This window comes from Ctenopharyngodon idella, chromosome 3 (genome assembly GCF_019924925.1).
Source record: "Ctenopharyngodon idella isolate HZGC_01 chromosome 3, HZGC01, whole genome shotgun sequence".
NCBI lineage: Eukaryota > Metazoa > Chordata > Actinopteri > Cypriniformes > Xenocyprididae > Ctenopharyngodon > Ctenopharyngodon idella.
The window spans coordinates 16809108-16828220 of record NC_067222.1 but is presented as its reverse complement, the minus strand read 5'-3'; the positions used below and the strand labels follow the sequence as shown (position 1 = coordinate 16828220).

The window sequence follows — 19113 nt, the reverse complement described above, 5'->3', positions numbered from 1 at the left end:
GAGAGAATGATCAGTCCCAGCAGACACAGATCACACTTATCAGCCATTTTCTGTTTCTGTCAGTCTTCCCTTCTGTTTAACATCAGTTTCTCCTCTGCTTGTAGCTTCCAGTGTTCAGACAGACAGTTTCATAAAGCATGAGTGTAACAACAGTAACCTCAACAGTGAGATCACAGCTCTGAAAATACTGGTCCAGCTCCAGTCCACATCAGTTTCTCTCGGCTCACATACAGCAATAAATGACGGCCCTTGAATGGCTCAGATCTGGATTACAGACATGAGTCACACATGAGTGATAACTGGCCCTAAATTAAATCATTATGTGATAATTAAGCATTAGTGATGAACACCTGCTGTTAACAAGCAGAATCACTGAAGGAAAGAGAAAACAACAGGAACAGAAAAAAAGAGAAGAGACAAATAGAAACACAAGAACTACAAATGACTTCTAGCCACAGCCTTAAGCCTGCTATTGATACCATGAGGATTTATTGGGTCTCATCCTTTAAAAATTGTGTACATTATTTGTATTTATATGCACATTCAGAGTATTCTAAATGAGCAACCGTGTGCCCGAGGTAAGTAATTTACATAAAACACACCCAAACCATGTCCATATGTCTATAAACTCAAAAATTGAGGCAATCAGTTGCCATGGGCAAAGCATGCTGGGAAAAAGAAATCCCAGTCCAGTTTCAGTTAAACATAAGTTCGTCTAAATTAAAAGAAAGTTCATAAAACTCAAAACAATGAAACAGTTCAGTTTACTTAAAATATATCAGTTCTGTGCAATTGAAAGAAAAAGAAAGTGCTAAATACTCATAAAAGTTAATTTGACTGAACTAATTTGTTGAATTTAATTGTGTCCTACTCAAACCAATTCATTCTTTTGAGTGTTAGGGTTTACAGTGTAGTGTGCGATTTCAGCAATCCTATAAGATCATTACAAATCACACTGTACGACATGGATCTATAACTGTTCTTTTAATGCAGTATAGGTTTTAATGAGTCTTTATAAATATGTTTATAAAATAAAATACTTATTAATGCTATAATCCACTATAAGCATGATCTAAAGTGTTACTGAAGATTGTATGCTCTAGCATGTAAAAGTAGACATCAGTGCATCATGGGTATTTATCTAGACTCTTAGTGCACTACAATAACTTTTCAGAGGAGAACAGGGATGGTTGTTATATCAAACTTTGATATAAATGTTCCCACATTTATCTGCTAAAAATGGAAGTTTCTTTGAAATCTTCAAGCTGAATCTCAAGTATAGAGTGCTGTTGTTACAGCCTAGCGGTGCAAGGGTATTTTAACACCTCATAGCCAATGAGAGCAAGCCTGTCGTCCAATGAATGCTGTTATTATATGTTGTTTAGTCACAGTGAACGTGATTTCACCAAGTACAGCACGTTCCTGGATCAACATTCCAATCAACCAATCAGATTTGAGGGACATGTTTACAGTTTATGTCAAGTTTAGGCTTACAACCAGGGTTAGGTGGTTCTACATCAGTGTTTTTCACTTATAATTTCCCTCTGATTTTAGGGATAATTTATGAGTTGGGTTAAGTTTAGGGGTAGGAATATTTTCACACAGAAATGTTCCAGGATCAACAAAATATGTTGATCCAGGAACATGTCTAACTTGGCAAAATCACTGTTAGTCACTGCTACATCTCAGTAGATGTACAGGAAATTATATTACATAAAAATAATGATACAGTGTATGAGAAGAGTTCCTAGTCTGTTTTTATTGAGATGATGCATAGAAACATTCTGTTACTGTTCACGGTCAGGGACTATTCCAGCAGAAGGAAGGCTTTTAGTGATTTTACTTCATTAAAGTTGCATTGATACATTTTTTGCTTTAATATTTGTATTGTGTGGTAACCATTTTATAAAAGCAATAAGGTACTTGAGGCTAGTGCTGTATCGTGAATAAGTCACAGCTGGTCAAGGGGTTGCTTGGGATCACGTTGTGCCTAACAACTGTGATGGAATTTTTTAATTAATCATAACTAACATTTCGGTTTAACGTAGTTGTTGTGTGGGTCCCATTGGATTTTGGTCATGTCGATGCATAATCATTTCCAGGTTTTGTTCTTTGGTCTTTTTGTTCTGTTTTTGGCTGACGTTAATAAAGTGACTTCTCCCGAGATGGCTCTGCAATTTTCTTCTGCTCAACTTAGAACTTTAAAAGGATCTCCCCGCTTGGCTCCGGACACTTATAAATGGTGTGAACAACTTGGAATTTTACGCCGACCGCGCTACATACACCGTTCACGGAAGAAACTTTGGACTTATCACTGCTCGTCTTCAAATAGTATTCCGGTTTTCTGTACCAACACCTGTGCTTCTAGTAAAATACAACAGGAAAATCGTATAATCAACTTTGGAAATCTGAGACCATTACGCTTCGATCCCGTCCTTGGACACGGCAATATTGCATCTTTAGATATGCGATGTGCGCTACTGAACACTCGCTCTTTAACTGATAAAGCATTAGTGCTAAATGACATTATCATTGACACAAACCTGGACATGCTACTTTTGACGGAAACCTGGCAGGTGCCCAATGACTTTTTCAACTTAAACCTCTTAACTCCACCTGGGTACATCTATTTCTCTCAACCTCGTCTCCATCGTAGAGGTGGAGGGTTGGCTGTAGTTTGTTGTGAGAGTATCAAAATATCTAAGATTGAGTTCCATGACATTGTATCTTTTGAATATCTTGCATTGAAAAAGACTGGCAAAACATCTATGGCTGTAATCTTAATCTATCGACCCTTCAAAATTGCATTCAGACTTTTTCTCTGAGATTAGTGAGTTACTTACTCTTGTCTGTGCTAGTTATTCATCTGTAATTTTTCTTGGTGACTTTAATATACATGAACACACTGTACAATGCAACGAATTGATGTCTGTTCTGGATTGTTTCGGTCTAACTCAACATGTAACTTTTGCTACTCACTCCAGGGGTCATATATTGGAACTTATATAATATTCTTGTTAGTGGAACTGATTTTGCTTTTTCAGATCACAAACTCCTAAACTTCAGTTTTAGTTTTCCTACATCTATATCGCCTGTGAAAAAAATGCTCACTTATCGTAAAATCTGTTCTGTGGATCCATCTGCTTTTTTCTGATTCAATAAGGACTTCCACCTTGTCATATTGTTTACTATCCAACTGTCCATCAGAAATATGTAGCATCTATAATAATTCCATTTCCCAAATACTTGAGAAACATGCTCCTGTTAAAACTAGACTGGTTCCATCTGCACATGTTTCACCCTGGTTCACTCCGGAACTTTGAGCAATGAAAGCTATGGGACATCGCTTGGAAAGACTGCACAGGAAAACTGGACTCATTGTACACTCTTTGGCTTTGAAAGAACATTTGCTCAACTACCGTACAGCCTCTATGCTGCAAGATCCTTATATTTCTCTTCTACTATTAAGAATTCTATGTGCAGGCCCAAATCTCTGTTTGCTATGGTCAACAAACTGACTAACCCTCCACAACATGTTATTTCTGGCTCTGAGGTGCTTGTGAATAATTTTTCTCATTACTTTTCAGACAAATTCAATCACTGAATCCATTTCCAAAGACACCCCCTATACAACTGACTCAAATGTTCACTTGATGTCAGCTGACTCAGCTCACTCAACAAACTCTCTCTCTGCTTTTACTCTCACTACTTCTGCTGCCATAAGTGATCTAATTGTGAAGTCTAATTCCACATCCTTGCAGCTTGATTCTACACCTACTGTTTTGCTTAAGATGTGTGTTCCTGAGATTGAGCCTTTCATAACACATGATAAACTGTAGTTTAGCATCTGCCATTGTTCCAGCAGGATTAAAAATGGCTGCAGTCCATCCAAACATGAATAATTACAGGCCAATCTCAAATTTACCATTCTTAAGTAAAATTCTTGAAAACGTTGCGGCTTCACAATTGAGATCTTACTTAAACGCAAATGGCCTTTTTGAACCTTTTCCATCAGGATTTCGCTCATCACATAGCACTGAAACTGCTCTTCTTCGTGTGGTTAATGACATTCTTCTGTCCATGGATTCTGGGTTAATAAACATCCTGATTCTTCTCGATCTAAGCTCTGCATTTGACACAGTCTGCCATGAAATACTCATCTCTCGCCTTTCTGATATCGGTATCACTGGTTCAGCTCTTTTCTGGCTCATTTCCTACATCAGCGACAGAAAATATTATATCACCATACAAGGGTATAAATCTGCCACTGCTCCGGTCTCACAGGGTGTTCCTCAAGGTTCAGTTCTGGGTCCACTTCTGTTCATCATTTATATTTCGCCACTTGGTGACATCATACGCATGCATGGACTTCAATTTCATTGCTACGCTGATGACATTCAAATCTACCTTACCACCAGCTCTGATAGGCCATCCCTGCCTAACTCACTTACTGCATGCATCAGGGATATCAAGCATTGGATGTCCTTGAATTATCTTAAACTAAATAATAACAAAACTGAAATATTGATGATTGGCTCTGCTACCTCAGTCAAAAGGATGGACCTATCCTTTGAAATTGACAGGGTTCATGTTAAGCCATCTTCATCTGTCCGTAATCTTGGTGTTGTATTTGACTCTTCTCTATCTTTTGCCTCTCATATTTCTTCTGTCGTTAAAAACTCTTTTTTCCACCTTCGTAATATTGCACGTCTCCGATATTCTCTCACTCTAGCTAATGCTGAAATCTTAATTCATGCATTAATCACATCACGTCTGGATTATTGCAATGCTCTATTTCTTGGTCTGCCTAAAAAACTCATAGCAAGGTTACGGTATGTTCAAAACTTAACAGCAAGAGTTCTCACCTCCACCAGGCATCCTGCTCACATTACTCCTCTAAGTAAAACATGTAATGAATATTGAGGAGACCCCAGGAAGAATAGCTACTGTTGTTTCAGTGGCTAATGGGGATCTTAATAAACAAAACAAAACAAAACTGCATGATCTTCTCTGGCTACCTGTGGCATCACGTATTCACTTTAAGATATTACTTCTAACATTTAAGGCATTAAATGGTCTTGCGCCTCCATATCTGTCTGACCTACTCCACTCCTACTCTCCTGCCCGGTCCCTCGGATCATCTGAGCTTGGTCTTTTGTCCATTCCTCGTTTTTGGCTGTCCACTGTAGGTGGTAGGTCATTTAGTGTTAATGCTCCTAAATTATGGAATTCGCTACCCCTTACACTTCGTAATATATCATCTTTGCCTACCTTCAAGAGTCAGCTAAAAACATATCTTTTCAATATGTATTTTGGATAATGTGGCTAAATCTGGCCTTATGTGTTTGTATTGTGTATGTGGATGTGCAAATATATTGCATAGCACTATGTGAGCTTGAGCTATGGAAAGGCGCTATATAAATAAAACTACTTCTTCTTCTTCTTCTTCTTCTTGGCAGGAATAACATTTATATGCTTTTGAAACCTAAATGTCCTCAAACCTTGCATGGGCCTAAGTCAGTGTGTGTCTGAATCATGTCCAAATAGAAGAAAAGTGGAAATTAAACTTAGGGACAGTTAGACAACCATCTAAATTTTAATAGTTAGGGAGCACTAGGTTTAAAAGGGTCAAGACGTTGACCGAAATATTATTGGGTGTCAATTAGGAGACGCCCCGGAAGATCAGGTATATTATTGAGTGTCGCCAGTAGACGCTCGGGTGTCAATTAGGAGACGCCCCAGGTGATCAGGTAAACTTAAGTCAGGTGCGTTGGGGAAAATCTACCACACAACGCCCTTCAGCCATGACTTCACAATACAGCACAGCCTCTCATATCTTATTGCTTACATGTGCACTTTATGTGTTCCCGAAATCCAAATCCATGACAACAAACTAACCAAGGTAAGACGGAGCAAACTGAGAACAGTCCACTCTGATGTGTGTGAGTGTGACAGTCATACAGCCTTTGAAAACGGTCTAATAATGCGATTGCGATTCATAGATTCTCGTCTGTGGGACACAGCATGTCTGGTATTTTGTCGGTTAATTGTCATAGGTGATAAATTGCAATCAAAGATTTTTTCAAATCAACTACTCGAATCATGACAGCAATTCTGCTTTCTATGTGGTCTCCTCCTCACCAATCAGAGGCCAAGAGCTTTTTTCCAAAGGGTATTTTTGCTTTAGTGGGAGGAGGGATGTTTCTTATTTCAGTTTTCCCACTGTTGCCATGTTCTCATTTTGTGAGTAGCCAATCCAGCAGGATGAAGCTGCTTACTCCATTGCTTTTATGGATACCATTGGTATTCAATTACCAGGTTTCTTCCCAAAGCCGGTAAGTTGATTTTTTTTTTTTTTTTTTTATTTTTTTTTTACAAATAATTACAGCAGCATGTAACACGTTGAATTAAACATGAAATATTTAAGTGGAAAGACTAAAATAATAGTTTTTTTTTTTTTTTTTTGTAAAACATACTTGAAAAATCTTTGTTTTAAATGCAAACCAAATCTACTTTTACAGTGTAAATTAAATCTGTTCATCATATGAAATTAAAATTGCTCTTCAGAAGACTTGGATTAAACTGCTCAAATAATATGGATTACTTTTACAATGTTTTTATGAACGTCAAAGTTTTGGGTAGACTCAGTGAGGGGCATAAACCTGTCATTAAAAATGTAGTTTTTGGCATTGAGTCTTTTGGGTTTAGAACAACATGATAAAAGATAAAAAAAGGGTGAATAAATGACCATTTTTATTTTTGGATGAACCAACCCTTTAAATACAATAGAATGTAAAGTAGTTTGTTTGTGTTTACAGTGGCAATCAAACTCTTGACTCATCCCCAAAGTAAGTACACAACTTTCCAATCTCATCAGTGTAAAGATACACAAACTTTCTGTTATGATAGCAGGTGATCCAGTATGCATATATTTTTACTTTATGCAAAGCTGATAAGGACTTTGTAATGAGACTGCATGTATTCTCTGTCAGGTTTATCATGGTAGCTCCAGCAAGGCTGAGGCTTGAAACCAAACTGAATATCTTACTAGAGGCACACAGCCTGTCCCAGCCAATCACAGTCAAAGTCATTGTCTATGCATTCGATAAGGAATCCGTCCTGATGCGGGACTCTGCCATCCTCAATTCAGACAACCGCTATAGTGATCTCAAAACCATTGAGGTTTGCTCAGAAGATGAAGTGTATTTATTGTCTGTGTTTATAGAAACTATAAATCTGAAATTTTGTAATTAAGCAAAATGTCTTGATAATAGTTAGTTTTTCTTAAAAATTTTAAATCAGGTAAAGCTTGTTGAGATAAGTAATTATCACTTAAACTCTTTTTTTTTTTTTCATAAGATCAATCCAAACCTGTTGAAAAAAAATTCGAAAAAATCTGTGAGACTGGTTGTGGAATTTGGGAGTTTCCACAAAGCTGAGAAAATTATCATGGTGTCCTTCCGGTCTGGATACATCTTCATTCAAACTGATAAACCGGTTTACAACCCTGGAGACACAGGTCAGAACTCACACTGCATGACTAAGCACTGGGGCTGGGTTAAAAATATAGATTTCTCAATTTTAAATCACAGTAAGCTTTGTCCTTTGTTACTTTTGACACAAAACCAAGTATCAGCTTTAAATATCAGTCAATTTTATCACAAAATTCAAACAAATACTCTTTTGGCACTCTTTAATATGGCACGACAGATTACTTTATCACCTCAGAAAGCGGCAGCACAGAGCACATGTGAATTGATCGTCTTCTGCTTTACTGCTAGTTACAGCATGAAATAAACATGAATGAATATTAGAAGGTATTTTAAAAGACATTAAAACGTAATCGCTCAATCAGTATTTCAACCACGGAAAGACCTCAGTAAAACAGCTTGTGAAACAATATGTCACTTGATGTTAGATTTACCTCAGAAACGCCATGAGCATAAACTTAATATGAACTCAAGAGAGGAGAATTTTGCTGAATGTGTGCAATATTGAATATTCATTGTGTTTTTACTTAACCTGTTCTTTAATATGTTATGTGCTTTTGAATAAATCTGATAAATCACATTTTTATGACAGCCACTATTGAAAAGCTTATATTTAAAATGAATAAATACGAGTAGAAACATATGTTTTTCTTTTTTAAAAACTGATTATAATGTGTGTGTGTGTGTGTGTGTGTGTATATATATATATATATATATATATATATATATATATATAATCAGTAAATCGGTTCATTTTAACCTTTTGAAAAGCCAAAAACAGAAAAATTACATGCTTGAACTAAAATAGTTGTCTTTCCTAAACCATTTGGAGTATGAGCATAGTTGTGGTATCATTTAAAAAAAAGTCAACAAAAGGAGCTTTATTTTTTCAAGTTTCGGAATAAATATAAGTAAAAACAAAAAAAAGTTAGACATGCTTTTTTCCCTATACTCTGTTCAGCACTTTGGTCAGCTTTGCTGTGTTTAAATGTACTATATAAATAAAATTTACTTACTTACTGAAGTATATTGGAATGGAAATGTTTTTTTGCATAACATCTTTTTATCATTGAAAAAAAAAAAATACTAAAAATAAAAAAAATAAAAATAAAAAAATAAAATATATATATATATATATAATATATATATATATATATATATATATATATATATATATATATATATATATATATATATATACATACAATAAAAGATGCCTGCGAAAGCTAGAATTACACTTGGCCCAAAGTCACAAGTCTTAAGAAGTTGTTTCAAGTTTGAGGATGATATAACAAAAAATGAGGTTCCTGCAAGGTTTTTTCTCTGACTAGTGCCTTTTTAAAAATGGGCACTTGGAGCTCCAAAGTGCTCCTTGGTAACAAAATGATCTGAGGGCTAGTGAAAGCTGTTACAGTTCCTTACCGATACGGTTCACTTGTATTGCGTCGCTTGACACGATGGGAAAAACTCCTTTTTCTCCGAATGTTGAAGCCTTTATTGAATAACGCAGTGAAACTGCACAAGCCATAGCAGTGCAGGAATCTGCACGAGTCAATTGGCTGAGTGGTGGCAACGACACAAATCTATGGTATATCTGCATATCTGCGCAAACCAATCGGTGCACAGCCTGCCGAAGACAGAAGAAGCCTTCTTGCTGTAGAACAAGCCTCACAGACTCAGCGGCACCCTGCAAACGAGCTGAGGCTCTGCCAGAGAGCTGAGTGGTGCTCTGCACTCAAGCTGTTTCAGTATCTCCCCTGTGGCTATCTGGCGATTGCTACAAGGGCGAACTTCTGTGCATTTCTGCTGATACTCGGCAGCTGAGAATGACGCTCAACGACCAATGGAGGGAGTTTGGCCAGGACACCGGGGTAACACCCCTACTCTTTTACGAGAAGTGCCATGGGATTTTTAATGACCACAGAGAGTCAGGACCTCGGTTTAATGTCTCATCCTAAGGACGGTGCTTTTTGACAGGATAGTGCCCTGTGTGAGTTAGGACTCACACAGACCACAGGGTGAGCACCCCCTGCTGGCCTCACTAACAACTCTTCCAACATCAACCTAGTTTTCCCAGGAGGTCTCCCATCCAGGTACCAATCAGGCTCAGCCCTGCTTAGCTTCGGTGGGCAACCAGTCTTGGGCTACAAGGTGATATGGCTGCTGGCATTAATGTAATCAGCTGTCTCCTCAAATTAGTCTGTTTGCAAGCAGCGGAAAACCATCTACATGTGACGCACATACACTCTGCTGCACATAATAGCACCAAAATAATAGAAAACACAATTTACTGACCCGCATTCTGTTTTCTATCATGCACCGTGCACGTTTGTGATGACGTAAGATGATCGCAAACGCTCCAGGGTTTGATAGAATCAAGTTGAGTGTAAAACCAGACCAACGCTGCGGGGGGGCACCGGGAATAATCACACCCGGGCTCGGACCGCAGCAAAAGAGCCCAGTGTGAAAGCCCCCTCAGTGAGCTCACGCCGGTCTTTATCCCACGGGAATTCCCCAGTACTGCTTGCACTGCAACAGCGATCTCAGCGCCACAGCTCTGCAACTGAATATTATGTTTCTCACCTGTGACTATCGGGTGAGACTCATAGAGCATATCTCTCTCTAGAGAGAATCTTTTCGCCGGCAGTTGTTTTACAACTCTTCACTTGCCAGTGCCGCATTCATCAAAGATGGATGCTCTCACTGCGAGAGCATGAGTCTTGCCTTACTGCACTTGCGTTCTGCTTCTCAGCAGCAACACAGGCACCGAAAGCGGAGCCGAAAGTCAAGCCACGCCTCCATCCGGCCAAACACTACACTTTTAATCTCAATGCTGTAACAGGCACTGTTCTTGCACTTCAGTGCAAGACGCAACCTGTAATACTTCAACCATTTGCCACTCGACTCAGGCATAGCAGACCATCCCCGGAGTGTTGAGCTGGATTTTGGGGACAATCATTTGAGGTTACTTGCTTCAATTACAGAGAGCTTAGCCATAAGCTCTCTGTCTCCCAAGCAGGAGAATCGCTTTCCTGGGGGCAGTTCTCAACTCGGCCTGGATGCGGGCCTGGCTTACACCAGAGCATGCTCTGACAATTCAATGGCTTGCAGCAACGTTCAGAGTAGAAAGGAAAAGGTACTAAAGACATCTTAAAATAGTCGACGTGATTGCAGTGGTTCAACCTTAATGTTATGAAGCAACAAGAATACCTTTTGTGCGCAAAAACGAAACAAAAATAAGGACTTTATTTAACAATCTCTTCTGTTCTGTGTCATTCTGCTACACTGTTTACGTCCAGCACTGGCTCAGTATTGGCCGATGCCTGTTCAGATGAGCAGCAGGACGCATGCGTGTGATGCTGACGCAGGAGCCGGCCAATACTGAGCCGGCGTTCTGACGTAGAACCTGGGTCTGGGACCCAAAGGCAGCTTTTCAACCTTTCGACCACGAAATGTTGTTAGTGTGCACCGTGTAGCTTCAAGTACTGAACCACTTTATGATACAGTTAAGGGGAAAGCCTCGGTGCTTCGCCAAGCGTCATTTCACCATCACTATTTACAGATAACAAAGCTAGACAAAGGAACAATGAAACACGAGGGCTATATTTACACAGCCTTAACAAGAAACACCTGAAAGCAAGAAACACAGTGAACCAATAAGAACGTGACACATGATTAAAACAACCAATCAGAACATGACACATTCACAAGGGATGGCAAACAGGAAGCAGGAAACATGACTAAGGAAAATTGCAAACTAAAAGACATGAACACACACAAAACCCAAACCAAATTGAATCAAATCAAAAGCTCCTGAATTGTGAAATTTGTGTCAGTAACCAGCCCTATTGAGCACAAAGTTTGTTAAATTACAAGTCTGTATCACTATCACTTCTCACTTTCTATCTCTGAATTTCTCAGTTCATTACAGGGCTTTTGTATCCAATCATGAATTCCAAGCTTTCAACAGAAACATATCTCTTGAGATTAAGGTGACTGTCATTATCATTAAAATGAGCTTAATTTCATTTCATGTCATTGCATAACTTTATTTCATTATTGATACTTTTTAATATATACCTCCATGGAACAATCAGAACCCAGATGGTGTTGTGGTGCACATCAGCTCCAACGCCAGTGCAAGCGACGGGATTCTCTCTGAAAGCTACCGCCTCCACACTTTGGACAAGTATGCAAAGAAACCATTAGTTTTGTGTTTTAATTTTCGGTAACATTTTATTTTTATGGGCCCCTTTAGAAATGCTGTTGACTGGTAACTTCGAAATTATGCCAACTAACTATCATTATATGAGTAGAGTATGCTTAATATCTGCTAACTCATTATTTTAATGCTCCCCAAAACACATGTAAGTAACTCTCCAACTACATGTCAACATATTCTACTAACCCGAACCCTAATAGTCTACTAATACTCTACTACTACTCTAATGAGAGTTAGTTTACATGCAATTACAAAGTTACTTATAGTCAATAGAATTTCTAAATGGGACCATCAAAATAAGGGGTTACCTAATTTTCTAGTAGTGCAAAACCAAGGGCCCAAAGTTACTTTTTTACCCCCAATGGCAGATGATAAAATTAGTTTTTTTGCCATCCATGAAATTGGGTGCATTGCCAGTTCAAAAGTGTCTTGATTCTTATGATGATGTGTAGTTTCAAAGGGCCTCAAGCACAACTACCACCCCAAAAAAAAAACAAAGAACAACAAAAAAAAAAAAAAAAAAAAAACCTTGAGGTAACAACACTGTATTAAGAATCATGTGCATGTGAAATAGCTAATTCAGGGCAGTACTACTATTTGGCAATTTAGCTACTGTACACCAATTCTGTAATTAATATTTTGTTTTCAATTCCTAGAGAGGGAAAATGGAAAGTTGTTGCAAAGTTTGATGATGTTAAAGAAAACACATTCAGCGTGGTGTTTGATGTAAAGAAATATGGTAAGTTCTTTACATTCTTCATGGTGACATTTACCTTCTGCCATGCATGCTTAGAATAACCCTATTTCTTCTTGTTCCCTAGATCTCCCAGCATTCAGTGTCACTTTAACGCCAAAGAAACCCTACTTCAGCCTACATGAAGAAAAGTTGGAAGTAGAAGTCAGAGCCAGGTGCGTTTCTATTACAACCGCTTTTACTATTACTTGACACTCACCGAAATTACAAGCATATTCAAATGGTGATATCAGATCTAAATGTAATTATTGGGCCTTTACCTTGATAAGCTACTTTCTGAAGTGAAACAGCACAGTTTTTATAAAACTGCTGTGCCACCAGTAAACTGCCAGATGCAGCCCTCTCACAATTAACCTTCTGTTTGACACATAGGCAAAGCAGGCTCTTTGGCCCTGGCTAAAATATTATTAGAATGTTCCAGAAAAATATTTGTTTATGGGAAGCTTCTTGAAGAGGGGCTCTGGCCAAACACTACACAGTTACATAAATCCACTCTATAAAACAACAGCATACTGTAGACTTGTGGCACCAGCGTCTTGGAGAAATATCTTATATAAATGTAATTATTGAAAGTAAATAATATTCATATACAGTGTAACTGTTTTTGTACCAAGTTTACATTCATGAGTCTTTTAAACGTTGTTAATCACTGGTAATGGACTGATGAGGTGAATTAAAAGATTTTTTTTTTTTTTTTTTAATTTCATATCATTGTCTCAATTTTAAATTTGTCAATAATTATTGTATTAAGGCAAAATACTCCAGGTAAATAAGGAGTTTAATAGATATCACCATACTTCCCCAGTTGTTTGATTACACTAAGAATTACAAACATTTTTGTATTACTAGTAATGCAATTCAGAAATGTTATGTTCAAATATGCAAACAATGCATTATCTAATTAAATATGAACTAATTTATATACATTTCAAGAACCAAAACCTGAACATTAAATAAAGTCAAGTGCAGCCAGAATAATAATAATAATAATAATAATAATAATAATAATAATAATAATAATAAAAACATTTTCACAGTATTTCTAGGAATAACATGTTGTGTAAAATCAGGCAAATTATATATGAACAAACCTCTCTGTAAATACCTTCAGAACAGGAATAAAACTGTAAGGTTTAATAAATATTTGTGGCCTAGTGCTTGAGGAAAAAACTTCAAATGATATTTATTAGATATTAGATATTTCAGTGAAATCTACAGACACAAATACATAAAATGCAAAACATTTTCTTCCCACCAATCAGAAACAAGTCATGACACATGGCCCAAAATCTCAAAATTGACCAGTGCATGACAAAACTATTTTGCCTCTAGTGACTTGCCTTAAATTGCTTGTAAAGAAATTTGTAAGAGGTCTTGAATCCACCTTTCAATGATACAGAATCATATTGGCCCATCTCTGTACATTTTCATGTTCACGTTTCATGTTACATGTTCACTTTGGCCTCTCTCTTTAAAAAAAAAAACTTAACGAGAGGTGTGTCCCAACTCAGAGGCTGCATCCTTCGAAAGCCGCATCTGAAGGCCAGTTGTGCCACAGCGAAGGCTCCTTCAAATGCGGCCTCAAGATGTGTCCTTCGTTTCCCAGAAAATGGAGGATACAACAGATGGATCCTTCACAGTCTAGCATACCCAAGAATTAATTGTGCGCTGGCGACAGGATTGTCTTTAGCGAAATAGCTGGATTACACTTTTAAAGGTACTTCACTTGAATATCTAATGATACAAAAAAAACAACAACAACAACTTGTGAACATGTTTACACAGTTTGTGTTTTCAGACAGCTAAATATAAGTTTAAAAAAAAAAATCCAGTACAAATGTTACTGCCACTCGTCAACAGCAGCTGTCACAGGTTCTAGGCAACAAGAACAATCCTCCGTAGACTAGCCCAGAGGTCTTCAATCCTGCTCCTGGAGGGCCACTATCTGTTATAGTTTAGTTCCAACTAATCAAACACACCGGAATCAGCTCATCAAGCTCTTCAGGATCACTTGAAAATACAAAGGCAGGTGCTGTGCTGAAGCAGGTTGGAACTAAACTCTGCAGGACAGTGGAGACCTTCACAGCTAACAGATTTTTGTTATAAGAACATTCTCCAAATATTCAGTGTTGGTTCTTGGAACGTAAAAAAAATGTCCAGTCCTTTTTCAAGGGAACTCGCGCAACGCCAAACACAGTGGGAACACCTCTGCGTGATTGTGTTGTGAAGCAAGTATTGAATCAGTCCAATGGCGTGACGGAACGTCATTGGTGGGTGACGTCATCAACCAGGAAACTATAAAGCATACCTAGACCAAACAGTGTCTTCAGCAAGTGCTCTATGTGAATTGTATGTCCTAATTATTGTTTGTCTGTCTCAATATCCAGGGCCAGCACAAGCTCAACTGCCGCTCTAGGCAAAACACCGTCGTGCCGCCCCCACTTCACAATCACAATTAAACTCGATATTTGAGATGTATGTGAAAGACTGGAGGTTTTGTTTATTGATTTATTAATAAACTTGCACTAAAATAAAAGCATGTACATGCATATTTTCGGATATCTTTTTTTTTTTTCAATTCTGCAACATAAAAAAAAAAAAAAAAAATCAGCACGCAACCACTAGCTGCACTAGCTAGTTCGCCTATAGGCACGTGACGGCCCTGGCAATATCACACTCGTAGCCATGCGATATGGCTGTATATCAGCACGGCTGTGTTTCGGCCATAGGTAATCACAGCGTGCTGATATACAGCCATATCGCACGGCTACGAGTGTGATATTGTGTTTGTGCAACAGTTCTACGGCACGAGTGTGTAAATAAATAAAAACAACGGCGTGTCTATAAAACCCTCTTTTGTGCAGAACTATTTTCTCCACCATGGATTCAAATCTAAAGTTGTCAGTTTAAAGGGTCATGAATCGAGAAATCAACTTTTCCTCGAGCATTTGATAAATAAGAGGTCATCGTAGTATAAGAATATCCTGTAAGTTTCAGAACTGAAAACTTCCTTGTTAGTCAAATAAAAGCATTTATTGGCCCATTGAACGACTGATCCTGGTCATAGATAGGTGAAACCCTGCCTCCACAGAAGAAATCAACACCTACTTCATCATTGCAACGTTAGCCCCGCCCACTGGCATGTTAGTGAGATGAGGAGGAAAGAAGAGCGATACAGGACTCAAAGGTTCTTTATTTCTATTCGGTATTCACTGAAGCGTTTGTCTGTGTGAATGGGGAAGATCACGAGGATCCAGAGGTACTTTTAGCCAAATTCTCTGAACTGTGCTTACCTGCAAAAAACGTAATCATGGATAGACACAGCTGGTGAATCTGTGCAAGCCTACGTCTCCACTTTGAAAATCTTGGCAAAGAACTGTGAATTCGGGTCGCTACAAGATGAACTCATTAGGGACCGCATAATTTGCAGTATAGAAAATGACACTGTTCGTAAACACTTTTATGTAAAAATCTCACCCTGGACCTGGCTGTTATAATATGTCTGCTTCATGAACACTCAGAAAGGAGTATGAAACAACTGAGAAAAGACACAGAAGTATGTGCTCTGCAAAAAGCTCATTGCTCAAACTGTAATGGTCAGCATTCTTCAGAAAAAAAGTATGTGCTATGCATACAACAAACTCTGCAACAACTGTGGCAAACTAAACAACTTCGCGAGATGCTGCACCTGCACAGCCAGTTGGTGTTAAAACATTCCACCAGCCCAGGGTCCAGCAAAAGGGTAGAATACATGAGCTAGATGCACAACCTGAGGATAATGTGCAGGACACTTTTTTCTGTGACCCAGTTGAGCTCACCAATCAGAAGGGTGAGATCTTCAATTGAAAGTAAAAGTTTATACAGGCACCAAATGTAATGTGATATCCAAACGGATGCTGAATAGTGTCGATCACACCATCCCCATCAACACAACAGAGAAAGTCAATCTCGTGACTTATGGAGGAGAGACAATCAACACTGTGTGAACGGCAGTTTTGCAGTGCATCCACTGCCAATCGGGATGTGAAACCTCTTCTCGGTTTACAGGATAGCATCGCTATGGGACTTATCCAGCTTGGGCCCTGATGTACACATACTGCGTCTGAAGCACCTGAGGTATGTGAATACAGAGATCTTTTTGATTGTGAAGTCATTGGCAGCCTGCCAGTTGTATATCACATGAGACTGGATAACACAGTGAGCCGGGTAATTTGTGCACCCCGAAAAATACCAATGGCCATGAAAGAAAAAGTGAAAGCAGAATTGGACCTGTAACTGAGGCAACGGAATAGGTATCAGCCATGGTGGCAGCAAAGAAAAAATGCCAGTACCTCAGGACAAACAAGCATTACAGCAGTTTCTGGTCATGACAAATTACTTGTCAAAATTCACTCCCCAATACAGTGACATCACTGGTCCCTTGAGACAGTTGCTTCATCTGGATTCGGAGTGGTGCTGGCATGAGACTCATGACATGGCTTTCACAAAACTAAAACAGGTTTTGGTAAACCCCCCAGTTCTGCAGTATTTTGAAGCTGGGAGTTTGAAGTTCAGACGAGTGAAAGTAGATCTGTTCGGATCTCTAGAGACAACACACTGTCCACTGTGGTTCTCCCTTACTCATCCAGCTCCTCTTGGGCTAGACGCTATGGTACAGACATGGCCGAGGCTACGTCTCTACGCTTTTCCCCTGATCGCTCTGCTCCCGGGAGTTCTGGAGAGAATTCGCCGGGACGGGGTTATTCTTCTGCTAATAACCCTGTACTGGCCAGCCCGAGTATGGTTCTCAGACCTTGTGTCTCTCCTCGACGGCTCTCTGATCAGGAGGGACCTTCTCTCTCAGGCGAAGGGGTTGGTTCTTCACCCCCATCCAGAGCTGTGGAAACTGTGGGCTTGGCCTCTGAGGGGGCCCAGCTCATAAGTTCAGATCTCTCAACTGTCAACCATCCTCCACTCCAGAGCTCCATCCACGAGGAAACTTTATGCCTTGAAGTGGAGATTATTCACTTCTTGGTGCAGAAATCAGTTGGACCCAGTTAACTGCCCAGTGGGTGCAGTGCTGGAGTTCCAGCAGGAGCAATTCTCAGCAGGGTTATCCCCCTCCACAATAAAGGTGTATATGGCGGCCTTTGCAGATTACCACACTCCTATCTTTGGAGAGACACCCTCTAATTACCTGTTTCCTTTGTGGCACTTTGAGGCTTAGACCTGCAGTCCGCACGAGGGCCTGGGACCTGGCCATTGTATTATAAGGCCTTTATTTGGCTCCCTTAGAGCCTATTGCGGAAGTTTCTGAGAAATTTCTCACTCTTGAAAACTCGCTATTGTAGAAGATTTTGTTATGGTAAAATTGAGTATAATATAGCATAATATGTTAAGTGTAAGGCCTGTACATGTGTAGAGAACATGAATGTGGTAAATATGATCACATAACTTGGTCCTTAGCTCATATCACATGGTATAAATATGTGTGCTAAAACAAAGATCTGGAGCTGTCTCCTAAAGAGGCTGTCTCCTTTGTTGTACAATAAAGCTTCTTGAGTCAAAGATCTTTGAGAAGTGAAGTAGAAACCACAACACTATCTTGTCTCTCAAAAGAATTGGAGACATTCAAGCCCTCTTGGTTTCTCCCTCATGTCTGGTATTTGCGCCTGGTATAGTAAAGTTTGGTATGTTCAGAAGGTTCCTACTAATAATGTAATGTAATAATCTATCGTACTGCAGGCCTTTTGTCTCCTCCTTTCAGGATGTCAGAAACTATATCTGCTCTGCCCAGTTAGGGCTTTAGATGCTTATGTCCAAAGAGCTGCCCTGTGGAGAAAGTCTGAACAACTGTTCGCTTGTTTTGGTTCACCCAGGAAGGGGTTCTCCGCATCTAAGCAGAGAATGAGCAAGTGGGTGGTTGAGGCCATCTCACTTGCTTATGAGTCGGCTGGTCAGCCTTCACCTTTGGCTGTACGGACCCACTCTACCAGGAGTATGGCTGCTTCTAAAGCATTACTTTACATATCTAAAGCATTACTGTCAGGAGATTTTTTCCAAGATGATTGTGATGTGGCTGGCTGGTCCTCACCGCACACATTTGTGAGGTTTTATGACCTTGACCTTGGCTCCACTCCAGGGGCGTGGGTTCTCTTGTCTTAGTGTGCGCATACGATTTCACACAGACAGGCACTTGCTTGTACGGCGGCATGGGTATAGCATTCCCACAGCGTTGCGAAAGGGAACATCTTGGTTACCGATGACTTATGATATACGCATGACTTTCTTTAGCCTATCAGAAGCCAACACTGTTTGGTCTGGGTATGCTTTAGTTTCCTGCTCGATGACGTTCCGTCACGCCATTGGACTAATTACATACATGCTTTGCGATGCAATCACGTAGAGGCATTCCCACAGCGTTTTGACTCAGCATTTCGTTCCCTCTTCAGGGAACATACAGGGACAGACATTTTCTTGACATTAGAGGAATATGTTTTAAAAGGTAACATTCCAAGAACATAAAAATGTCCAGTTTCCTTAATGTTAATAGAATGATATTTAAAGGTTAGTATGATGTTCCTGAAACATTCTTTCAATCGTTCAAACACCTGCTGTGAACAAGAACTGAAAGAAAGAGAAATAAGAACATAAACTTTCTTCAGTCA

At 39.2% G+C, this 19113-nt stretch overlaps 1 protein-coding gene; it reads right to left on the bottom strand.

Annotated features, from left to right (window-relative positions):
* The window catches only part of LOC127508111 (zinc finger protein 234-like), a 404421-nt gene that overhangs the window by 107586 nt on the left and 277722 nt on the right, over positions 1 to 19113 (bottom strand).